General features: G+C 37.6%; 1 non-coding gene across 1 annotated transcript; it reads left to right on the forward strand.

Moving 5' to 3' along the window:
- The first annotated feature begins 1813 nt into the window (after window positions 1–1813).
- LOC145515973 (small nucleolar RNA SNORA16B/SNORA16A family) lies at window positions 1814–1951 on the forward strand. The gene has a single exon (XR_014061164.1). It is a non-coding gene; the product is annotated as a small nucleolar RNA SNORA16B/SNORA16A family (small nucleolar RNA).
- The last annotated feature ends 4647 nt before the right edge of the window (window positions 1952–6598 follow it).

Genomic DNA, 6598 nt, shown 5'->3' on the forward strand with positions numbered 1-6598 from the left:
GGCAGGCAGATTCTTTACCAATGTGCCACCTGGGAAGCCCATATCAAGGGTACATACTATCAACATCACATCACTATTGATGTTGACCTTGAACTCCTGGCTGAGGCAGTGTTTTTCATGTTTCTTCACTGTAACTTTCCTCAAACCTTTGGGAGAAAGTTACTATGCTCATCCTACACTGTAGCAGTGGTAAGTCATGCTCCCTTTCCTTGAGGGTGGAGTAACTGCATAAACTATTTTGAATTTCACACAAACATTTGTCTCTTCTCACCCATTTATTTACTGAATCATTTATTTATATCAAAACAGACTCATGTGTATTTATTTTATACTTTGGGTTATAATCCAATACTACTTTATTTTGTTGCTCAAATTGTTCCAGCTTTGGCCACTGAGAGATCTTTGACATACCCCATAACTGTGGGTTTGAATTTTTCAAGCACTTCTTTACTTTCTGGCACTAAAAGATGCTCTCAGCTCATCTTGTATATTCCCTGCCGTGGTCCTAGAATCAGCCCTTTCTCCAAGGTGCTCTGGTTCCTTTCATTGGAGACGTTAGTTTACTTTTAACCAGCACAATTTCATTTCTTTAAAAAATTTTTTGAAGCAATCTCAAACTTACAGAAAGGTTGAAAGTATAAAGACTTTTTTTTTTTCTTGTACCATTTGAGAGTACTTTGTCAGTTTGCTGTCCCATCACCTAATACCTTAGTGTGTACTTTTTATGAACATGATCATTCTTCTCTAGATTACCACAGTACAAACATCATAATCTGGCAATTAACATTTGTAGATTATAACCATTTAATCTCAGATATACTCATGTTTCCGCCAATGTCCAAATAACATCTTTCATAGCAATGGAATTCAGAATCATGAGTTGCCTATCTGTCGTTTCTCTGTGATTGTTAGTTTTATGTATTCACATAAAACCTCTGTTATCATGTGAGCCAATTCCTTACAATAAATATATATATATATATATATATATATATATATATATAGACATACACACACATATCCTATTGGTTCTCTTTCTTTGGCGAATCCTGATTAACACAATTGCTTTCATCTCTGTCATTCTGGAATAGTTCCTCAAATTTCTTTAACATCTATGTCCTTGACACTTCTGAAGATTACAGGGCAATTATTTTGTATTATGTCCCTTAAGCTGGATTTGTGAGATGTTTACTCATTATTAGATTCAGATTGGGCAGGAATAGCATTGAAGCCATGCTCTGTACTTCTCATGGCTTCCTATCAGATTGTAAGATTTCTGTTTCATTCTAATACTGATGTTCACTTTGATCACTTAATTACATTGGTGTCTTTTAGCTTTTCCCCTTATATAATTAATATGTATTTTTTGGAAAGATACATTGAATTCTGTAAAAATCTTACTTGCCAAACTTGGAATTTACTCATCTACTATAATTTACATTGGTGTGGACTCACAGTACTGGATTTAGTCATTGGATTATAATCTGTTGCTATCAATTTATTTTGGTGCTCAAGTTAGTCCATATTTGGCCAGTGGAAACCTCTTCAAGTTGGCTCCTGTGTCCTTTTGACATGTCCCCATATTACTTTCATTACTTCCTGGCATAACAAGATGTCCCATAAAAAGACTTTCTAAACAAGACAGCATTGTTAATAATAGACAAAGCAATAGGGAAATAATCATTAAAAAAAAAAGAAAGGGGGAAAAAGGGATGCACTGCCTCTCATTGAAGTGAAAAGCCCAAACTCCTTAACATGGCATGGAAGAGAAACTTAAAGCAAGAAGCACTGTGCTGTATTTGGGTTTCAGTGGGGAAAAACTTTTAGGATTTACTTCATTAAAAAAAAAGTATATGCTGTGGTCAAAAAGGAGCCCAAAGTGACAGTTTTCCTTGACGGTCGCCGTCCTGTTTGCTGTAACTGATCTGCAACATTTCAGGAAAAGACAGTTCCCATTGTACTTGCCATTTCTCAGGTACAACCAGAGACCTTTATTTGAACTGACACGTTTTCAGAGGCCACCAGAAATGTTCCATTGATGGGGTCTTACATGCAAGAATAAGGCTTTTGAGAAATGGCTTGCAGAGGCCAAGAACCAATATGGAGATGCAGATATGGTTGTGCCAGAAGATTCCAGGATGACTGAAGTTGACCTTTCTGGTGAGTGAAGAGGACATGACAGTATGGAACACAAGCCTCAGGACCTGGTTGCCCACAGTTTTTTAACTGGCAGTGCCTGATACTGAAGTAACTGAAAATACCAGCTTGTCGCTGGAGCCATGCTTTAGCATAAGACCTATTGCCAGTAAAGCTGTCTTCCTCTATGTGGATCTACAGAGTTGGGAGAGAAACAAAAAGTCAAATGAAGAGACAGGGGGCACTTTCAGGTGGAAACAGCTGTTTTGTGTTTGGTGATGCTGCTGGCATATAAATGACCAATAAAAGACTCATGGATTAAAAAAAAAGTATAATGGGGTCAGACATTTAGCACCATAATTGCAAACTGACATTTTTGCCTTTGAATGTAATGTACCTTTGGGAAAAGATTAGTAATATCACTGGTACTTCATTTATCTCGAGTGTTACAAATTTTGAACCATTATTAAATTTCAGAGATACCGTTGTAATTTATCTAAACATCATGCTGTAAACATTCGAAACAGCTAAATCATATAATAAAAGGTCTTTATAAATTCAAGACAAAACCAGAAAACCTGAAATCATGCCAATGTCCAATAACAGAAGAATAATTGAGATAGAGTCATCCAATGAAATATTACACAGCAGTGAAAATGAATTAACTACCACAAACACATCAATGTGAATCCATCTCACAAATGGAATGGAGAGTAAAAGAATTCAAGTCGCTTTATGATTTCATTTATGTAAAGAAGCAAAAATGAACAGTGCATTATTTAGTAATACATACATCTGATGAAAAAATTGAAAAAAAAACAAGAAAATGGTAAACATAGAATTCAGAATAGTAGTTATCTTTTGGTGAGTGGAGAAAAGGCAATGTAATAGGAAGACATGAAAGAGGTGAAAAAAGTTTCTAGTAATGTTCTTTTTCTTACAGTGTGTGATGAGTATATTAGTATTCAATTGACTTATTTTTATACTGTACCTGTTTTTATAATCTTTGGCAGGTACTCAAAATTTAGTTTAAAATGTTTCTACAAATTTGGACATGTTAGACAAAATTCCTGTGTTGTCTAATATAGTAGTCATTAACCACAAATGACTATTTAAGTAATTAAAAAGCTGTACCAGCCACATTTCAAGTGCTGAATAGCCATATAAGCTAGCAGCTACCACATTGGCAATGTAGATATAAAAGATTTCCTTCATTACAGAAGGTTTTTTTGGACCATATTGGACATAATGACTGTCTCTGAAAACTCCCTTCCCACACTTAGATTTTCCCTTCAAGGCTAGATTCCTGGAATCCAAGAGTAGAGGTGACCTGTGTCTTGGGTACCGTCTTAAGTGGAAAGCTTTACAGAAGTGCCCAGGATCCCCAGCTTATTCCAGAGTGGAACAGCCACAGTACTGTAGAAGCGATGCACAGGAGAGGCTGGAGACAGGCCCCACGTCTCTGCAGCCACAGAATGATGTGGAAGGGCCAGGGGCAAATAAAAGAGGTCAGAGGACCTGAAGAGCTTTTCATCTTTGAGCCTAAAGTTCTACAGCCTGAATACCAGAGACAGATGAGAGTGCTGGTTTCTCCACGGATGCTGGAGGGTACTAGGGCGGAGACCGTTAATTCTCTTCCTAATCCATCCCTCCCTAGCAAGAGAAGCTCAACAAGGCTTCCCAGGGGGGAAGAAAAAGTCTCTTCCTGCCCTGTATTTAGATACATCCATGTGACTCAGATCTTCTCTCTGAGTTTATGTAGAAGGTTTTGTTAGCCTTTCTGAAAAGTAGAGCATGAGATCTGAACTCCAGTTTTTATTCCTTCCTCTGTCTTGTGGCCTAAAACACAGATGGAATGGTTAGAGCTTTTGCCTCTTGCTGGATTATGAGGATAAGGGCCACACTTACAAATGGCAAAGCTAGCTGTAAAGTACCTGGATTTCTAATGCTTTTGTGGAGTAAAATAGCCATACTTATCCTGGCCTCTACGCCTCCAAGGGCTTCCGTGGTGCTCAGTGGTAAAGAATCCACCTGCCAATGCAGGAGATGTGGGTTCAATCCCTAGGTCAAGAAGATCCCCTGGAGAAGGAAATGGCAACCCACTCCAATATTCTCGCCTGGGAAAGCTCATGGACAGAGGAACCTGAAGGACTACAGTCCATGGGGTCACAAAAGAGTTGGACATGACTTAGCGACTGAACAAATTGACTTCCATATAAGGGAACAATATAACATCTATCTTTAAATCCTACTAGTTAGGGTTACTAACAGCCAAATGTCATGGCAATGACAACAGCAAGGGATGAGGTAAAGGGAGTTTAGAGTGGAAGAAGAGAAAGAAAAAATGAACCGTGAAGATCTCAAATATCTAGTATTAGAAGAGAGGCAACCAGCAGATATTAAGAGAGAATTAAAGGAGAATTTGCAAACAAGACTTTTGTTGTATTCCTTACAGAACTAATAACCAATATTCAAGTACCTTTCATTTTGTTACCCTTGTTAGATCAGTTATTTAACACCAGAATTTTTTTTTATCCTGAAGACTCATATTGAAAAAATAAAATCAACTGCAACTTCTGCCTTACAATTAACATCACAGGCACAGATAGGGTCATTGGTACACAAACTACGAGGAAGTCTTGACGAGGTTTATTGAATTTTCGTTCATTTACTGCTCCTTTATCAGTATGGAGACTCATGTAAAAAGAGATTTGAAGGGAGGATAGGTTCAGGAACAAGAAATAGCATGGCAATGCCACTGGAGGTTGCTGGAATTGCCTAGCGTTTCACTTGGGGGCAATCTCTAGCAGGGGTGTGTGGCTTGGGACAAATTATTATACACAATATCACATTCTTCCTACATGCTTCTTAAAGGGTTGTACACAAAGTTATTCAACTCAAATCAACATGAACTTAATTGAAGGCAGGCTAGATGGGCAAAAAGTCTACATGAGAATACCATGCAGTTGAGTTGTATATCCAGCTGAAGAGGAGTTTCTCATTTCAAACAGCTTTCTTGACCGTAGCACTGGTTATTGGACCACCATCTAATACCATCATCTCTGTTTGAACTTCATTATCATTCCAGGTACCAGCTATACAGGGCTTCCCCTACCTTTTGACTGGGAAATAATAACTACTCTAGTTTATCATATGTCAGTTAATTGTCTGCTTAATTCTTCATTTGATTTTGGATCCAGACAGAAAGAATAAGAAATCATGAGTCAAATCAGTGGTTTGGGGGATTATCTTCACTATTGCTATTAGCTATATGAGCTGATGCTTTACTTTATAAATCACTGGGATTTCTGGTTGACTTTGTTACCAGTTTTAGGTTGTGTGTATCCTTCTCATCCATTCATTAATTTTTAGTAGGAAGATGGAAGCTATTTCTATATCTGTTTGAAACCAAGCCCTGAAATGACATGAATGTCCTACTTAAAATATAAAAATGTGTATCAAGAAGAGATTAGGGAAAGTTATTTCCAAAATAAAAGGGCATAGTGAATACTGTCAAATTATTTTACTCCTAACATACTAAAAAACCTAAGTATGTGACAATTTATAAAACAGAAATTAATACTATTATAGCTTTTTTAATTTAGTTAAGCCAACAATTCCTGACCATTTTGGAATTTTGCACTCATGTTAATTGCCACTCTTTCTCCCTAATGCAGATGATAAAATCTGAATGATGTATTGATGGAATTTTAATGCATAATACAAACTAAATGGGTCCTGCCAAACATAAAGTCCGACAAAATATTATATAACAAACCATTAATATGGGCTATAGTCTTATTCTCCTTTCTGCACTTTAAATTGTTTATTCTGAATTCCTTAAGGAAAATTTAAACTAGATTTTGCGATTTCAGAGTTTTGCAAATTTCTGCAACTGTAGGGAAAGGACTCATTTGAAAAGACCCTGATGCTGGGAAAGATTGAAGGCGGGAGGAGAAGGGGGATACAGAGGATGAGATGGTTGGATGGCATCACCGACTCAATGGACATGAGTTTGAGTAAACTCCGGGAGTTGGTGATGGAACCTGGAGGCCTGGCCTGCTGTAGTCCATGGGGTTGCAAGCAGTTGGACACGACTGAGCGACTGAACTGAACTGAGGAAAAGGACAAGGTATTAATCCTAACGTAGACAGTGAGCGCTTATCATTTTCCCCATTCCCTTTGGGGTTGTTTATTTGGTGAGGATCTTCCTGTGACTGTAGAAGTATAAAACCCATCAGATATGGCTGTAAAATAAGCATGATTATTCCACAGTACAGGAGGTCCTAGTTTATTTTCTCCCTTCTTTGCTACCTTCCAGCGGTGCTGCAGATCAAGGCTTACTTAGCTAAGCAGATTTACAGGGTTAAGCCTGAAGGCTGGACATTATTGGCAGACCATATGACAAGAAATGTTAATTGGTACAGTGTTTACAAATCACAGGGAGTGAATTTCAGATCCT

This window comes from Giraffa tippelskirchi, chromosome 7, assembly GCF_054371585.1.
Source record: "Giraffa tippelskirchi isolate mGirTip1 chromosome 7, T2T-mGirTip1v1.2.pri, whole genome shotgun sequence".
Classification (NCBI taxonomy): Eukaryota; Metazoa; Chordata; class Mammalia; order Artiodactyla; family Giraffidae; genus Giraffa; species Giraffa tippelskirchi.